Here is an 18,696-nt window from a genome sequence, read left to right on the forward strand (position 1 = left end):
AAGCCCAAGGTTATTTGCCTTTGAATAGGAAAGCCCTGATATGGGGAGAAGAGTCTCAGTTAACCTGGACAGTGTTACCCAGGGTTGTGAGAACAGCTGAATGATGGTCAACTCATGAGCCTGAGATCTGGGATCCTCCATCCTAGGGTGGAACTTTACTGCAGCACGTGGCTGCCACAGCAACAAAAGGACTGTGTACAATAGACTGAGAGTTTGCTGAGTTTCTTGGTTTACAGAAAGCACAAATAACTCAACAGCAAGTGACATATTTGGGAAATGAGATTACAGCTGGACTTTGAACCTTAAGGACTGCCAGGAAAGAAGTCGTCTGCCAAACCCCTGAGCTGCAAATTGCCAAGGAAGTGAGTAAGGGATGGCCAGGGTGCCTGAGGGCGGTGGCTGCACTGGTACTTGTGGGAATACAAGAAAAGCTGTTCAGAGCAGCAGCTGTGGAGCAAGATAAACGGCATGAGAACCAAGGACACCTCTGCAAGGAGAATGTCATGGTTTTGTAATTTTGTAATTTTGCTATCAGTATTCCACATCATAACATCATGTAAAGTATGGATACTTCTATTGAATGTGCAGTCCACTGAAGAAGACTACATATCCCAGAGAACAACAGGGGTAATAATAAGTCACGGGACCAGGACGCTGTATAATCTCGTTCCCAGGCTGGAGTGCCCTCCTTCTTCTCTCGGACTTCTCGGAGAGTGGGAAGCGTTCCAGCCGTGTCGCCTAGAGTTCACAGTAGGCCTCTCGGTTTTCGGGGACTCTCTCTCTCTGTTTGTTCGATTTGTTAGCCTCAATTATATTATATTGCGTTATCTTGTATTTCGATATCATATTTAGTAAAATAAGTTTTTCCTCCTTAGATTGCCGCTGTTTTTATCCCATTCCCCTTTTCCCCCTCCTTTCTGGGCCCCGGGGGGGGGGCCCACAGGGTGGCTTCCCCTGTCACGGGCATAGGTAAATCTAAGTAACCTGTGACAGGCGGCTATGGGGCACTTATGGGGCTGCTATGGGGCACTTATGGGGTAGCTATGGGGCAGCTATGGAGCACTTATGGGGCAGCTATGGGGGAGCTATGGGGCACTTATGGGGCAGCTATGGGGCACTTATGAGGCAACTATGGAGCAATTATGGGGCAGCTATGAAGCATTTATAGGGCAGCTATGGGGCACTTATGAGGCTGCTATGGGGCACTTATGGGGCAGCTATGGGACAGTAATGGGGCTGCTATGGGGCACTTATGGGGCAGCTATGGGACAGTAATGGGGCTGCTATGGGGCAGTAATGGGGCACCTATAGGGCACATATGGGGCACTTATGGGGCTGGTATGGGGCAGCTATGTGGCACTTATGAGGCTGCTATAGGGCAGCCATGGGGCACTTATGGGGCAGCTATGGGGCATCTATGGGGCACTTATGGGGCAGCTATGGGGCATTCATGGGGCAGCTATGAGGCATTTATGGGGCACTTAATGGGCTGCTATGGGGCACTTATGTGGCTGCTATGTGGCAGCTTAGGGACAGCTATGGGGCAGTTAATGGGCTGCTATGGGGCAGTTAATGGGCTGCTATGGGGCACTTATGGGGCACTTATGGGGCATTTATGGGGCACTTATGGGGCTGCTATGTGGCAGCTATGGGGCAGTTATTGGGCTGCTATGGGGTACTTATGGGGCTGCTATGGGGCACTTATTGGGCAGCTATGGGGCACTTATGGGGCAGATATGGGGCACTTATGAGGCACATATGGGGCAGATATGGGTCTGCTATGGGGCAGCTATGGGACCGGTATGGGGCACTTATAGGGCACTTATGGGGCTGCTATGGGGCACTTATGGGGCAGCTATGGAGCTTTTATGGGGCACTTATGGGGAAGCTGTGGGGCTCTTTTGGTTCCGTTATGGGGCAGCTATGGGGCATCTATGGGGCAGCTATGAGGCACTTATAGGGCACATATGGGGAACTTATGGAGCAGCTATGGGGCACTTATGGGGCTGCTATTGGGCAGCAATGGGGCACTTATGGGTCACATATTGGGCAAGTATGGGGCAGCTATGGGGCACTTATGAAGCAGCTATGGGGCACTTATGGGGCACTTATTGGGCTGCTGTGGGGCAGCTATGGGGCACTTATGGGCCAGCTATGGGGCGGGTATGAAGCACTTATGGGGCAATTATCACTGAATCACAGAATTATCAAGGTTGGAAAAGACCTAGAAGATCATCTAGTCCAACCATTACCAATACTTCCTGGCTAAATCATATTCCTCAGCACCACATCGAAGCATTTCTTGAACACTCCCATGGTCAGTGACTCCACCACCTCCCTGGGCAGTGCATTCCAATGCCTGAGTACCCTTTCCGAAAAGTAATACTTCCTAATGTCCAGCCTGAATCTCCCCTGATGCAGCTTAAAACCATTCCCTCTAGTTCTATCACTGATTACACGAGAGAAGAGGCCAACCCCCAGCTCACTACAACCCCCCTTCAGGAAGTTGTAGAGAGCTATAAGGTCTCCCCTGAGCCTCCTCTTCTCCAGGCTGAACAATCCTAGCTCCCTCAGCTGCTCCTCGTAAGGCCTGTGCTCCAGATCCCTCACCAGCTTCGTAGCCCTCCTCTGAACACGTTCCAGGGCCGCAATGTCTTTCTTGCAGTGAGGGGCCCCAAACTGAACAGAGTACTCAAGGTACGGCTGCACCAATGCCGATTACAGGGGGACAATTACCTCCCTGTTGCTGCTAGTAACACTGTTTTTGATGAAAGCCAGGATGCCGTTGGCCTTCTTTGCCACCCGGGCACACTGACGGCTCATGATCAGCCGAGCATCAATAAGTACCCCCAGGTCTGTTTCCTCAACACAGTCCTCCAGTCACTCTGCCCCAAGCCTATAGCGCTGAATGGGGTTGTTGTGGCCAAAATGCACAACCCGGCATTTGGTCTTGTTGAACCTCTTCCTGTTGGCTTTGGCCCATCTCTCCAGCCTATCCAGATCCTTCTGCAGGGCCTCTCTACCCTCAGGCAGATCGACACTCCATGCTAATTTGGTGTCATCTGTGAACTTACTGAGGGTGCACTCAATGCCCCCATCCAAGTTTTCAATAAAGATGTTGAAGAGGACAGGTCCCAGCACCAACCCCTGGAGAACACCACTCATGACTGGTCTCCAACTGGATTTAACTCCATTCACCACCACTCTCTGGGCCCGGCCCTCCAGCCAGCTCCTTACCCAGCCGAGAGTGTACTCATCCAAGCCAGGGGCTGCCAGCTTTTGTAGGAGAACAGCATGGGAGACAGTGTCAAAGGCTTTGCTGAGGTCTAAGTAGAGCATATCAACAGCCTTTCCTTCATCTATTAGACGGGTCACGGGATCGTAGAAGGAGATCAGATTGGTCAAGCAGGACCTGCCCTTCACAATCCCATGCTGGCTAGGTCGGATCTCCTGGTCTTCCCACACCTGCCACATGATCTCCCTCAAGACTATCCGTTCCATTACCTTCCCTGGCATCGAGGTCAGGCTGACAGGCCTGTAGTTCCCCGGATCCTCCTTACAACCTTTCTTGTAAATGGGAGTCACGTTGGCAAGCCTCCAGTCTTCTGGGACCTCACCCATTAACAGGGAGTGCTGAAAGATAATGGAAAGCGGCTCAGTGATCACCTCCGTCAGCTCCTTTAGCACTCTTGGGTGAATCTCATCCGGACCCATGGACTTGTGGCAGTCCAGTTGGAGTAGTCATTCCCTGACCGCTTCTTCAAGAATCACAGGGGGTTCAGTCTGCTCCCCAGCCGAGACTACCAGGTCAGAGCGTGGGGAGCCCTGGGGATGACCGAGACGGCTTTTAAAGACAGACGTAAAGAAGGCATTCAGAACATCTGCCTTTTCCTTATCGTCTGTAATCACATTCCCAGCCTCGTCCAGTAAAGAATGGAGATTCCCCTTTGTCCTCCTCTTACAGCTGATGTACTTGTAAAAGGGTTTCTTGTTTGTTTTTACCCCAGCGGCCAGCTTAGATTCAAGCTGGGCTTTTGCCTCTCTGACTTTCCCTCTACACAACTTACCAGCTTCTTTGTAGTCATTCTGAGTTGCTCTTCCCTCCTTCCACAGGTGGTAGATTCTCTTCTTCTTCTGCAGCCTTAAGAACAGTTCCCTATTCATCCACGCCGGTCTTCTTCCCCACCAGCTCATTTTGCGGCTCAGGGGGACTGCCTGCTCCTGCGTCCTTAAGACTTCCTTCTTGAATAGCAACCAGCTCTCTTGGACCCCTTTGTTTGCTAAGACTGAATGCCAGGGGACTGCTCCTACTAGTCTCTTGAACAATTCAAAGTCCGCCCTCCGGAAGTCCAAGGTAGCAGTTTTACTATTCCCCCTCCAAGTTTCATAATGAATTGAGAAATTTATCATTTCATGGTCACTCTGTCCAAGGCAGCCCCCAGCCTCCACATCTCCCACCAGACATTCCCTGTTTGCAAACAGCAGGTCTAGCGGGGCATTTCCTCTTGTGGGTTCTCTGACCAGCTGCATCAGGAAGGCATCCTCTATGCACTCCAGAAACCTCCTAGAGTGCTTCTTCTGTGCCGTGCTATACTCCCAGCATATGACAGGGAAGATGAAGTCCCCAATAAGGACAAGGGCTGACAACCGTGCAGCTCGTGCCAGCTGCTTGTAGAATACCTCATCTGTCTCTTCATCCTGGTTTGGCGGTCTATAACAGACGCCCACCAGGATGTCTGCCTTGTCAGCCCTTCCTCTGATCTTTACCCATAGGGATTCAATGTTATCATCCCCAGTAACAATCTCGGTAGCATAAAAGAATTCCCTAACATAGAGAGCCACACCACCACCCCTCCTTCCTTGCCTATCCTTCCTGAAGAGTTTGTAGCCATCCATTGCAGTGCTCCAGTCATGGGAGCAATCCCACCATGTTTCTGTTATGAAGTTCAGAGTTTCATTGGAACTGACTGCTTGTTCAGACTGGGCCCTTCTCTCAACCCACATCCTGCGATGATACACAGGGCCCATATGGGACATGAACTTCACACCGTCCTTGCACCCCATGCAGAGCCTGGGATCTTCTGTGCCCATGTCTTTCATTAAACATCATACAGACCTCTATCCCACTGCCCCAGGAAGGGCCCTGAGCCAACATGAGAGACAGGATCTCCCTGCCAAGGCTCTGGGAATCAGGGCTTGTCCTGTTTGCTTCTTAAGATAAAGGAAGATTTTCTTAGCATCAGAGCCACCATGCCAGTGCCTTTGCCTGACTGGAGTCTTGGCTTCCAATTATCTGCTCTAATTAGTGCCTTGGGAAGCTTACTTGGTAATGGCCCTCAGTGGGCCCATTAGTACTCCAAGAATCTTCACTGTTACTTTTGACTTTGTCTTGCTGAGTTCTTTGTGCAAACTTCTCTCTGCAATGGAAGTTGATGGACTCAGCACCAAATGTGCCCTGTGGCCCATTATTAACTAAAGAGCCTCTTGTGCCTTGTGCCTTCCTGTTATCTTCTTCAGGTTTTCAGAACTTGTTCAGCAAAATGGAGACAGATTAAAGAGCAAGAATCCAAAATGCAGTTATTGTCTATTTGTTTATAGTTTGTTTTATAGAGGAAGTAAAAGAAGCACTTTGCAACTGATGTCAATCCAGGATGTCCCCAGTGAGTTCTATTCCGTTTCTGTGTGGAGAAATTTCCTCCTCAACCTCCCCACCTCGCTTCTACTCACATTGGCCCCATGGGACTTGCATCACTTTTCCTCACATCACTCTTCTCTTCTGCCATCACCCGCTCAGTGTTAAACCTACTTTGTACCAACTCCCAATGGCTTTCCACAGAGAACCAGCTGCACATGGAAAAAGAAAGAATTATCTTTATTTATGGCCAACAAAGAGAAGGAAAGGTGATGTAATTGAATGAACAGTAAAACACAGTGATCAACTGTATGCCGTGTCCAAGCTGCTTCTATTGAGGTTTATCTTTCATAGGGAATATTTGCACAAGAAATGAGTTAGACACAGATAGGATGGGATAGACAGAATCACGGTAAAGGAGCTGACAACAGACTTTCGAGGAATGGAGCAAATTCCAGTAATCTCCCTGGGATAGATCAGCCAGGGAGTTGGGAGGTATCAACACTGAACAGGACTCGTGAGTATTTCTTACTTTGAGACGGGTTAACACATTCTTCTTGATTTCTATCTTTGTCTTCAACTCTTTTTTTCACTTTTACTGACATTAATGAACAACTTACAGAATTCATGCTTTCTTTGAAGCCTGAGAGAGAAAGTGAAAGAAAAATAGAAATAGAAAAAGAAAAAGGAAAATGAAAAGGAAAAAAAAAGGATATGGAAAAAGAAAGGGAAAAGGTAAAGGAGAGAAAAAGGAGAAGAAAACGACATAGAAAAAGAAAAAGTAAGAGAAAAAGAAAAGATAAGAAGGGATAGGTAGAATCACGGTGAAGGAGTTGACAACACAGTCCATCAGACTTTGGCGAGATGGAGCAAATTTGAGTCATCCCCCTAAAAGTCAGAAATCAGACAGATAATTGGGAGTTATCTGACTGAACAAAGAGCAAGGGGTGGGGAAATCTGGCAGGCTGTGGCAAGAGCATGTGTCTAAATGGCCTGCTGAAAACATGCCCTTAACGACAGCCATTTATTTAGGAGAGCTGGAGGCACCTGGAGCATGAGGGACATCAAATAGGCAGCAGGGAAGAGCAGCAGCACGCGCCGGGCTATAGTCTCAGGGCATTGGCACTGGCACCGCGGTCTGTGTCCCTGAACCTGAAGGCATTTGTGTCCAGCAAACACAGTTCTGGAAAACATTGTAGTTTCAGAAAAAGAAAAAAAAAAAAAAAAGGAAAAAAAAAAAAAAAGAAAAAAAAAAAAGAAAAAAAAAAAGACATCAAATCACCTCAAAGATACATATTTACAACTTAAAATGGAACAATACTCATGAGGTTTTCTCATGTTGAGAATGGTTAACAAATTTTCATTGATTTCAATCTTTGTCTTTAATTCTTTGTCTCAATTTTATTGACATTAATGAATATCTTTTAAGCTTACGGACTCAAAATAAATAAATAAATAAATAAATAAATAAATAAAACGAGATCCATTTGCTTCTTGTACATGGCCTGATGCCCCTTCGACTTTCACAGATCCCACCAGACTTTTGTTGACGGAGAGTATGAGATCCAGCAGAGAACCTCTCCTCTTTGGTTCCTCTATGGCTTGGTCAAGAATCTCCCATCTGTGCTGTGCACGAATCTTCTGGATGGCACATGCCCTGCTGTGCTGTCCCTGCAGCAGATACTGGAGTGAAAAAGGCTCCCAAAAGGACCAATGGTCTGACAACATGAGACTCCCATCTGTCTGCAGAGGGCACCTTCCACTTGCTCTCCATGAAAAGAAGACAGGAACAGACACTGATGGTCTCCTCTGTTGGCCATTTCCCTTAGATCTGACCTGTCTGCTCTTCCATCCTCAGGCAGATCTCAGTGCACTCTCACAGAGGGCAGTCGCCCTTCCTTGACTCCTCACCCAACCTTTGTTAAGACTCTGTATTCCCCTTGTGCTACAGTGAAGTTGTGGAAGCCATGTAACTGTCTCCCTGTGGTCCAAACAGGAGCTCAGGCCTGCAGATCATCTATGGTATCAGTGTGCAGAAGGTGAAACACAGACATTAGACGGATCATGGGTCTTGGATTCGACGTAGCAACACGGACACACCATGGGCATGGCTTTGCTGAAGGCCCTGTGCTGCTCTTGCAGATGCGTGTGAATACACCAGACAGCCGGTGCTATCCCCTCTCTGGCCCTCAGCTGATGCCCAGGAAGGAGGTGTCTATCTCAGGGATTTCCCACATGGTTTACAAGCACTGGCACACATCAGGAGCAGCCCAGGCACCTTGGGCATCACCCAGTGTCTGTGTGTGAGCAGCTGCCTCCCAGCTGAAGGACCGAGGACTCAGAGCAGGAGCTCACATGCAGGCAACTCCTTGTGCTCTGCTGAACACAACCAAAGGAATCCCAATGATACTGTGGTTCTGTGGGGAGCTGAAACTCATTTCAGCTCCAGGATTTCTGTCAAGGGATGAGATTCCTTCACTGCCTCAGCTGGATCACTGCCCTGCACAGGGAAAGTCCAAACCTCCCTGTCCTTGCCTGGGTGCCCTTTGTGCTTCATCAAACGAACTCTAGTAGCACTCGCTATATGTCTCCATCAGTCACTGACCACTGGACATGTGGTGGTTAATTGAGCGGATTTCAAAGCACAGTCATGATGCTGTTGTCTTTCAGGAGATGTTGACCTTGAGGACCCAGGGAAATGTCAGGGGAGATGAGTGGGAAGAAGAAAAATGAGATCATCTGCTGTTGAGCTGGGCCACGCTCCTGGGACACAGGGAGCTCATAAAAGTGGATGGTGCTGTAGAGAGACAGCTATGCCCAGGAGCGTCTCTTGTGCACAGAGAGACACCCATTTGCTGTGTGGATAAAGAGAGGCCAGAGTGGGTGGGGAACTAGTTCCCACCCACACAACACAGAAGGTGTGAAAAGCTGTTCTGAGCACCTAGTTTGGAGGTAGTCAGTGTCTGAGGGCTGCCTGGACTACCCACTCAATAAGGCAGCAGTGGGAGTGGAGGCTGCATCCTGTGTGAACACGGGTCAGTGCTCTTGTCTTTTCTCAGGTAACTTGCTCTTCTGTTGACAGGACCTGATGCTAACACTTCAAAAATGGTCCTCACCAGGAAACGGTCTTCCCGTGCAAAGACTGTGGCAACCCAAACAGAGGGTCTGCTCCAAGATGTGGCAGTTCAGGTCTCTGGCTGCCAGGAGTGCCTCAACCTGCTGCTGCCAGGAGAGGATGGGAAGGATGCAACTTGTGTGCGGTGTGAGCAGCTAGATGAGCTGCTCAGCCTTGTGGTGGAGCTTAGGGAGGAGGTAGTTAGACTGCGGACAATCAGAGAATCTGAACAGGAGAGGCTGGGGTCCATTAAGGACTGTGAAATTGAAATTGATGGGTGGTGCCAGGCCCTATCGGCCCTGGGATCCAGGCACACAGCTGAGGCTCCCCAAGAAGCATGTTGCCCCCGGTCACCTTGCGAATAGGCGATAGAAAGGAGTGTGCAGATGGACTGTGCTCCTGCTGCACTGAGCCCTCAGTCCTCCCTTACCCCTACCAATACAAATGTAGGGGTAGGGGGTGTGGGACTGTCGGCGGAGCCTCTATCCTGCAGTTGCCAGTCAGACCAAAGTAGTCTGAGAGAAAAGGATGGGTGGAAACAGGTACCGGCAGCTCGGCAAAGTGGGCGTCCCCCCCACGTCCATGCTCGGCTCCCCAGGTGCCTCTGCAAAATAGGTTTGGGGCCCTGGAACCCGAGGGAGAGGTGAATGCCGATGTGGAAGCAGCCCCACCTGTAAGGGTGCCTCGGGGGAAGCGGACACACCTGCGCCTCAAAACTTCTTCCACACGGAAGGATAGAAGGGTAGTCATCATAGGCGACTCCCTTCTGCGAGGAATGGAAGGCCCTATATGCCGTCCTGACCCTACCCGCAGGGAGGTGTGCTCCCTCCCCGGGGCACAGGTTAGGGACATTGCTGGGAGACTTCCCAGTCTGATCTGCCCTTCTGACTACTATCCCCTGCTGATAGTTCAGGCTGGCAGTGAAGAAGTTAGTTACAAAAGCCTGAAGGCTATCAAAGATGATTTCAGGGGACTGGGGCGGGTAATCGAAGGAACAGGTGTGCAAGTGGTTATTGCATCTGTACCTTCAGTGGCAGGGAGGGATACTGAGTTGGGCCTAAAAACCCACCTCTTAAACAAATGGTTAAAGAGTTGGTGCAGACATAGGAGTCTTGGTTTTTTTGATCATGGGGCAATTTATTCGGCTCCTGGCATGACAGCTGCAGACAGAAGCGGCCTGTCTCAAAGGGGTAAGAGGGTTCCAGGTGAGGAACTGTCAGGACTTATTGACAGGTGTTTAAACTAGGTAGGATGGGGGAAGGGGACATAACAAGGGTCACTGGGTCTGAGGCGGCAGTTCAGGTCTTAAAGCAGAACTCGCTGGGTGCAGACAATGGAGTTAAAAGGCATGGAGAGGGGTGGAGAGATGCTGCCTCTCTCAAGTGCCTCTATACCAACACGCAAAGCATGGGGAATAAACAGGAAGAATTGGAGTTCTGCGTACAGTCACGTGGCCATGATCTCATTGCGATCACGGAGACGTGGTGGGACAGCTCGCATGACTGGAATGTTGTCATGGAGGGCTATGTGCTTTTTAGGAAAGATCGGCTGGCAAGGCGGGGTGGTAGAGTTGCTCTTTACGTGAGAGAACAGCTAGAATGTATTGAACTCCACCTGGGGGAGAGTAATGTAGAAGTCGAGAGCTTGTGGGTGAGAATCAAGGGCCAGGCTGGCAAAGGGGACCCTGCTGTGGGTGTGTACTACAGGCCTCCTGATCAGGAGGAGGAGGTCAATGAGGCCTTCCATAAGCAACTGGAAGTAGCGGCACGCTCCCAGGCACTGGTGCTTATGGGGGATTTCAATTATCCAGATATTTGCTGGACAACCAACATGGCCAGGCATGCGCGGTCCAGACAATTCAGGTGATTGTCAGGGGATTGTCAGGGGAGATGAGTGGGAAGAAGAAAAATGAGATCATCTGCTGTTGAGCTGGGCCACGCTCCTGGGACACAGGGAGCTCATAAAAGTTGATGGTGCTCTAGAGAGACAGCTGTGCCCAGGAGCAGCTCTTGTACACAGCACAGCCTGCAGGTGACAGAAAGAGAAGAGAGAAATTGGAGAGAGCTTACAAGATATGTACTGTGTAAGCGGGCTGCGAGCTCTATGAAAGAGCATTACTCAAAGACCATGATACAGTAAGTCCCTTGCAGTAGACAATGCAGATGCTTTTAATAGAGGGTTATCTAAATGTGGGACAAACCATAGCAGATCTGGCCGAAGGCACTGCATGTTTCTTTACAGTGGAAAAAGCCTTCTGCTCCAGCTGGGGGCTTCCGTGCTGGATTGTAAGAGCACAGCCCTGAGGGCTGCTTGTCCCAGCACGGCTGCAGGCTGTGCAGCCAGGGCTGCAGGCAGGTGCCCAGGGCTGTCCTGCAGAGCAGGGTCCCTGCTGTGCCCCAGGGGCTGTGTGCTGGGTATGGGACTCTGCCGCCTGCCAGGCTCAGCACTCAGCCTGCCCGGGGAGCTGCCCAGGGCGCTGCGGGGAGATGGGTGGGGGGAAGGAGCCCCCCGGCAGGGCTTGTGCTGCCACAGCTGCTGCATGGGGCAGGGAGACTGCATCTCCACTGCACAACAGTATGTTTGCGAAGGCCCTTGGCAAGAGGAGAGCGAAGGCAGGAGGTTTCCATTTCCTGTTCTGAGGCAAAAAGGATTGGAGTCAGAAATCTAAAAGGGGCTGTCAGATATCTGAGAATTTTTCGTCAATCAATTGCTTGTTTTGTGAACAGTCACACATGATGTGTTCTCAGTCTACCCCTTCCCTAAGGATGGAACCAATTGTAATTATCTTCATTTTCTGCAGGCATGAATAATTCACTTATCATAACAACAGGTAGCATTATCTAACTGAAACTGAATGCCACAGAAGCTGGGGTAGGGGGCTCTAAGAGCACTTGGGGTAAAGATAAGACAAGAAACAGAAGGAAATATCCAGGGAGAAGGGATAAGAAAATAAGAGGAGGGTTAGAGCTCCATCTGCTGCTTCTGCTTAAGGAATGCTGAACTACATTAAAATAAATGCAAGTAATGGTGCTAAATGTACACTGTTGTAAGAGAATAAAAACATTTCATAGTATAGCAGTAGTGCCTCTGAGAATGGTCTGGACTTGTCATTATCTTCTGCACTCTGAGCAGGACTCCAAGCCCAACAACAGCAGATGCCCAACAGCAGCTCCATCAGCGAGTTCCTCCTGCTGCCGTTGGCAGACACGCGGCAGCTGCAGCTCCTGCACTTCTGGCTCTTCCTGGGCATCTACCTGGCTGCCCTCCTGGGCAACGGCCTCATCAGCACAGCCGTAGCCTGCGACCGCCGCCTGCACACCCCCATGTACTTCTTCCTCCTCAACCTGGCCCTCCTCGACCTGGGCTGCATCTCCACCACTCTCCCCAAAGCCATGGCCAACGCCCTCTGTGACACCAGGGCCATTTCATACACAGGATGTGCTGCACAGCTCTTTTTCTTTGTCTTCTTCCTCTCAGCAGAGTATTTCCTTCTCACCATCATGTCCTATGACCGCTACGTTGCCATCTGCAAGCCCCTGCACTACGGGACCTTGATGGACAGCAGAGCTTGTGCCACCATGGCAGCAGCTGCCTGGGGCACTGGGGTTCTCAATTCCCTGCTGCACACTGCCAGTACGTTTTCACTGCCTCTCTGCCAAGGCAATGTTGTCAACCAATTTTTCTGTGAAATCCCCCAGATCCTCAAGCTCTCCTGCTCAGACTCCAACCTCAGGGAAGTTGTGTTTCTCATTTTTATTGCCAATTTATTCTTTGGCTGCTTTGTTTTCATAGTGGTGTCCTATGTGCAGATCTTTGTGGCTGTGCTGAGGATGCCCTCTGAGCAGGGACGGCACAAAGCCTTCTCCACGTGCCTCCCTCACCTGGCCGTGGTCTCCCTGTTTGTCAGCACTGCCTTTTTTGCCAACCTGAAGCCCCCGTCCATTTCCTCCCCACTCCTGGATCTGACAGTGGCACTTCTGTACGCAGTGGTTCCTCCAGCACTGAACCCTGTTATCTACAGCATGAGGAACAGGGAGATCAAGCACGCTCTCAGAAAGATGTTGCAATACGCACTATTCCAGCTTCTATAAAATGCACAACTTCCTCATAAGATTCCCAGTGATGGTTCTTTATGTTTTACCAATCTTTGATTGTTTGATTGTGTGTGATATATCAACCTGTAAAAAAAATGTTATTGAACTTATAAATAAAAATTTATTTCACTTTTTTCCTACCTACTTTCCATTTTCTCACTCCAAGAGCTCATGTAAACATGGTACCATATACCCTGAATAGTTTAAGAGATAAATAAAAAGATTTCAAAATAGAATTTTCCTTATCTCTTCTCTCTTCCTACTTTGTATGGGTCTGGGGGAGGTACAGCCACAGACAGCAGCACAACGTGCTCTTTTCATTCCTGCTCTATTTACCCTGTCACAGTGCTCTCAAGGCCTCTCATTTGTGGAAGACTGAAGGTCTTGTGTGTCTCACAACAGTCCAGTTGTCTCTACAGGTTCACTCAATTGCTGCAGTCATTAGCCGGCAATACAAACGGCTGTGTCAGAGCTGGTCTCCTCGCTGGCAATGCCATAAGAAGAGGGCCCCTTCAGAGCAGGACCAGAGAAATGGTGGCCTCTTCCAAAGCTGGTGTAAGGAATATACCTCAGGAGATGCTCCCTGAAAAGACCTCGAGATCTTCTCGTACTCTTCACTGCGTGACCGGGTCAGATTCAAGCGCCCAAAGGAGATCTGTAAGGGAATCAGGGCACTGCTGCAGATTAGAATTTGCTCAGTTAAAGCTATTTACTAAGACAGAGAAAAAGAAATAAATAATAATTATGACATATGACTTGCGGAATCAAACTCCATAACCACAAAGTAGTTCTAAAGCATGTATGTTTAATGAGTGATGCGCATACACCCTGGTGCAAGGGGGATAGCTCCACCTTACTTGCACATCTCCAGGAGAAAGCATGCAACCAATATAGGCTGAACTAATACATAATCAATAGTATGCAAGTATTTGTATACATATTCATTAAATTCCTGAGACTCCATTAGCATGCACTCCCTCCCCCCTTGTGCATGCGTAGTGAGTTGTGGGGGTGGTCATGGGATGAAGGCTCATCATCTTCCTCACCGTAAACTTTCGACCCTTCAGGAGGGGCATCCCCCAAACTGGTTCCAGCTTGCACTGTGGACATCTAATCACCACACTGTTCTCGGGCTGTTCCACCCTGATCTTCATGGCCTTCATCCCTCTGTTTTCTCTGCTCCCCCTTAACATAAACTATCTATCTGTAACTACCCTTTGCCTTAGTGAGGCCCCCTTTCCCTTTCTGTAGCAAAGTGTTCCCTTTTCATCTACTATGGGGTATTTTTTCACTATTCAGTTCCCCCTTTTTCTTTAATCTAGCAGGGTTTCCACCTGCTGCATCGTTCTATTCTTTCTTGACGTGTCCTGAAATAAGCCCCGCTCTCTACATTTTGTCTTAGCTCATGTCTCTCCCATACCCCATTTTCCCTTCTGGTATCCTGGCACAGACACAAAAGGCATCTTATAACAACACAAGTAAAACACACCAAGAGTAGCAAGGTGATGCAGACTAAGAAAAGCTGTTTTAGTCATCCTAAATTTGGCAACTAGTAAGTTTATCCCATGGTCCAGAGAAAACTATTCCCCAATGGGTGTTAACCCTGCCTACTCCATGTTGCAATGCAACTTTGGATAAACAGGATACCTCCTCTTGGATTGTCCATCAGGCATCTGCAGCAGCATCCTCAATTGTTTCTAAGGTTATGGAAATATTCATACAGTGATACGCCCCTTTTCTTGGGAGTTCAATTTTCAATCAATTTGACACTGTTCCCCTGGAAGGCCCTTTCCCATGAGGCCCACTTGTGCCCTGTTCCTGGTACTGGGACTGTACTTTGTAGTGTTGGTTTGCCCAATATATTCTCTTATCTTCCCTGAAAACCAATTTCCATAAAATATTAAAGGGCATAACAATGTGTCCACTTGGGCATGCACCCATCTGTCAGCTTGCTCTCTTCCTTTCTAAATTATTAATTGGACTCCTGTTCTCTTTAGAATATTTTACAGGTTTTGACTTGGCTTCAGAGATTTTAAGTTTACCGTCTGGAATTGAAGCCCTCTTCAACTGCCTGTTCTGCCACCTGATCTATCAGCTTATTTTCTGTTTCCTGTACAGTGTTACATTTCTGATGTCTTTTACAACATATAATAACCATTAGTAGATTTAAATCAGGCTGTTTTTCTTGTGTGTGAGCAATCCTTGCTCTTTTCAGATGGTACTATGAGCGTGTGGCACATATTTAGCATCTGTCCATATGATTAAAGCTCTTGTCAAGGCAGTTATTTCATGCTTCTGAGGGGAAGTCCCCACAGCTGGTGGTTGTGCTTCGGTCACCTGGTCAGTAGCAGTTACTGCATGTCCTGCCTTACAGTCTCCTTGTCTCATAAAACTGCGGCTGCTGGTAAACCAGGCGTCTTCTGCATCTTCTAAGGGTTCGTCCTTCAAGTTCGACTGACCGGCTGGAATGTGCAGCTTCAGTTGTTTCAAAGCAGTCGTGTAATCCTGGTTCTCCGGGAGTTCCACTAAGGAAAGATAATGGGTTGACAATATTAGTCACAATTATTTCTACATCACCCTACTCTACCAGGATGGCCTGGTATTTTAGGAATCTTTGGGGTGAGAGCCAATGAACTAATGTCCCCCTTTTGCCTCCAATACAGTAAACACTGTATGAGATATTAAAACTGGTGTCCTTTGGCCCAGTGTAGATTTATAGGCTTCTTGAATATTGAACACTAGTGCAGCCACTGCCCTCAGGCACCCTGGCCATCCCTTACTCACTTCAAGCTGTTTGAGGTTTACCATCAGTCCGTAGCTGTGTATCCATGGTCAGCATCCTCCTGTCATTCCTGGGAACATATGGAGTTCCTTGACAGTTTGCAGCTCAGGGGTTTAGCAGATGGCTTCTTTCTTGGCAGTCCTTAAGGTTCAAAGTCCAGCTGTAATTTCTGAGTTATTTGTGCTTTCCGTAAACCAATAAACTCAGCAAACTCTCAGTCTATTGTACACAGTCCTTTTGTTGCTGTGGCATCCACATTCTCCAGTCAAGTTCCACCCTAGGATGGAGGATCCCAGGTCTCAGGCTCACGAGTTGACCAGTTCTCAAAAATCATTAAGCTGTTCTCACAACCCTGGGTAACACTGTCCAGGTTAACTGAGTTTCTTCTGCCTCTCTTAGGGCTTTCCTATTCAAAGGCAAATAACCTTAGGCTTCCTTTAGCCAAACCAGGCAGAAGAGACATCCCTCAAATCCAGAAGGTAAACTCCACCTATTCATTCCTTAACTTGGTTGATAAATTGCATGGATTTTCCATCACTGAGTGTATCCATTCAACAATTCCATTACTTGTCCTCATGTCTTCTACCAAACTAAAGCACTTGCTATCCAAAAATTTAGCAAATTGGCAAAATTGGAGTTTTGTACTTGGATTCCCATTCAATTAGTAATTCAAACTCAAAAAATTATCTATTATTTCTTTTGTCCTTCTACAGTCACATATCCTCAAAGGGCTCCACTTTACCCTGAGTGGGTGAGCTCTTGCTTTCAACTTGTATTTAGGGCTTAATTTTTGGCCCTGATGCCCACACCCCTAAGTGTGTCTTATTTGGGATTGCTGTGGCTCCTGGGGGTATAACATTGTTTTTCCCAGTTTGTGTTAATAGTCAGACTTACAATTCTTAATCAGCCAATATTGTTTGACCCTTAGCTCCAGTTTTATTAAATTTCTTGCCAGGGTAACCTGACAGGTACAAGAATTCCTGTATTCCTACTTGTTTTCTTAGCTTATATTTAATTAATTCCAAAAGTAAGCCTTTTCTTGTTGGGCAGTAGCACCTACTAATGTTACAAAACCATCTATGGGTAGTAAGAAGCTCCCATATCCATCAGAAAATGAACTACTTTATCCTGCTTCCTTAGCTGCAGTTTCATCGGTGTATCTGCTAGGGTTAACTTCCCAAGTTCTCATTGTTCAGTTCTGCAATCAGAGACAATTCCTTCTCACTCAGCTTGGTCGGATTTCTCTACCAGTGTCCCACTGCAGTTTGCACACTACTTTCATTCCAGTGGGGCAGAGCCCTCCCTGGGCTCTTCAAGCCTCCCTCCCCCCCTTTCCTCGTGGGGGATCCCTGGGTCCTATGGCCCTACTCTAGCACCACAACAGAAACAGCTGTTATTATTCTCAATTCCCTGAACATCTCTGATTCTCAATCAGGTGTTTGTTTTGTTATTTGTTGTTGTTGTTGTTGTTTGTTTGATTGTTTTCTTCTTATTGTACACCTCTCTTCAGACCTGACATCCCTGTTTTTATCTTTGCCTTCCTCAACCTTTGTCCTTCCCAAACTTTCTCACTTTCCAAACTCTAATCATTACATTTCACCTCCTCTCCAGAGCCATCCAGTGCTGCCCAGATTTCAGATTTCCCAGATCTCTGCACATGAAGGCTATTCTCACTTCCAGTGCCCTGTCCTCTCCACCTTCCCCTTTGCTGTTTACAGCAGCAGTCTCTGACCCTGGCTCCCTCTCCCACTCTGAGAGTTCTGATTGCAGGGGAATGGTGCGGGGGGGTTGTTCTCATGCCAGCACAGATAAACTCACTTTCTCTTTAACCCTTTTTCCTCTGTACACTATTCCACTATTTGTACCCTCAGTTACACTTCCACGTACTCTCAACTATACTTCTGTATGCCATTAACAAATACACTTTCTTATACCAGCAAAACAGTTTGTCCCATTCCCTTCAAGACCCACAAATCAAACAACACAGTTCTTCAGTTTCCATAAACACCCTTACTACCTTATAACTTTCCCTTAGAAATCCATATCGTTCAGTTATAAACCTCTCACCACAGAGCCAGCACTGACTGACCCACCTCCCTTACACCTCTTTGCAGGCAGAACACAATATCACATAAATGGGTTGATACTCATTTCACACGGCCATCCCGCTATATGTTCATTGTCCCTATCCTCTAGCTTATACATCAACCACCACTGATTACAATATTTAATCAGGATTTTTCCGGCTCAGGGTTCCTCCTGGTTTCCCAGCAATATCTCACCAATGTGTCAGTATACAACCCAGGGGTGAGCGCGCAGGGACCTCTTTGCTCTGTGATTTCACCATCGTAGCTTATTATACACCACCGTATTCTTTTAGAAGTAAAACCACTTCTGACACAACAGTATTATTATGACTTATAACCACGTACTTTACAACAACTGGTAACTAATAATACAAAATAAACATGTATTAAAACAAAGACAAACAAATATTGGAGACAACTTTCGCTATGTCCGTCCCCGGCAGTTTCCCTCGTGGGAGGATGGAACCGTGGGTCGGGACTTTGCACTCGCCCCGCAGCTGTGCTGTGTCTCACTCACACCACACTCACATGACAATTCAAGCACAATTACAATATATCATTTGTTAAGCTTAACCAAAGATGTTAAGAACACCGGTGCTAGTGGTTGACTTAGGTCACCTATATAGACAGTGTTGTACGATACCAATTATCCCAAGATTACCCAAATCACCCTGTGCAAGAGAGCAGACAAGCTCTGCCCTATTAGCAATCACCTGAGGGTGAGCAATAGCTCTTTAACCATGCGTACGACTTACTGGTCCCTTTGTAGGCACTCCCTAGGGAGGCCTCCTAACCCAGCCGGCAACCTAACCTAACCCGTGAGCTCACGTCCCTTGGGGGGGAGCACACTGACTCCTCTCTGCCCTGCGTAGGACGTCTCCTCACGGCTTGTGGGTGCCCCATTTCCCAGTCTCACATACCTGGTCCACCGATAGATGGTTCTTGTCTGCTCCTGCAGTGATCAGATGGGGGAGGGGAGTCCTTCC

At 48.0% G+C, this 18,696-nt stretch overlaps 1 protein-coding gene and 1 pseudogene across 1 annotated transcript in view; one reads left to right on the top strand and one right to left on the bottom strand.

Annotated features, from left to right (window-relative positions):
• LOC146754426 (uncharacterized) overlaps positions 1-18,696 on the bottom strand; it is a 599,901-nt gene that overhangs the window by 7,384 nt on the left and 573,821 nt on the right. The window lies entirely within an intron of this gene.
• Positions 3,832-9,993, top strand: LOC146754428 (uncharacterized; annotated as a pseudogene).

The sequence above is a fragment of the Coturnix japonica genome, chromosome W, assembly GCF_054131305.1.
Source record: "Coturnix japonica strain WE chromosome W, WE-NBRP24, whole genome shotgun sequence".
Classification (NCBI taxonomy): Eukaryota; Metazoa; Chordata; class Aves; order Galliformes; family Phasianidae; genus Coturnix; species Coturnix japonica.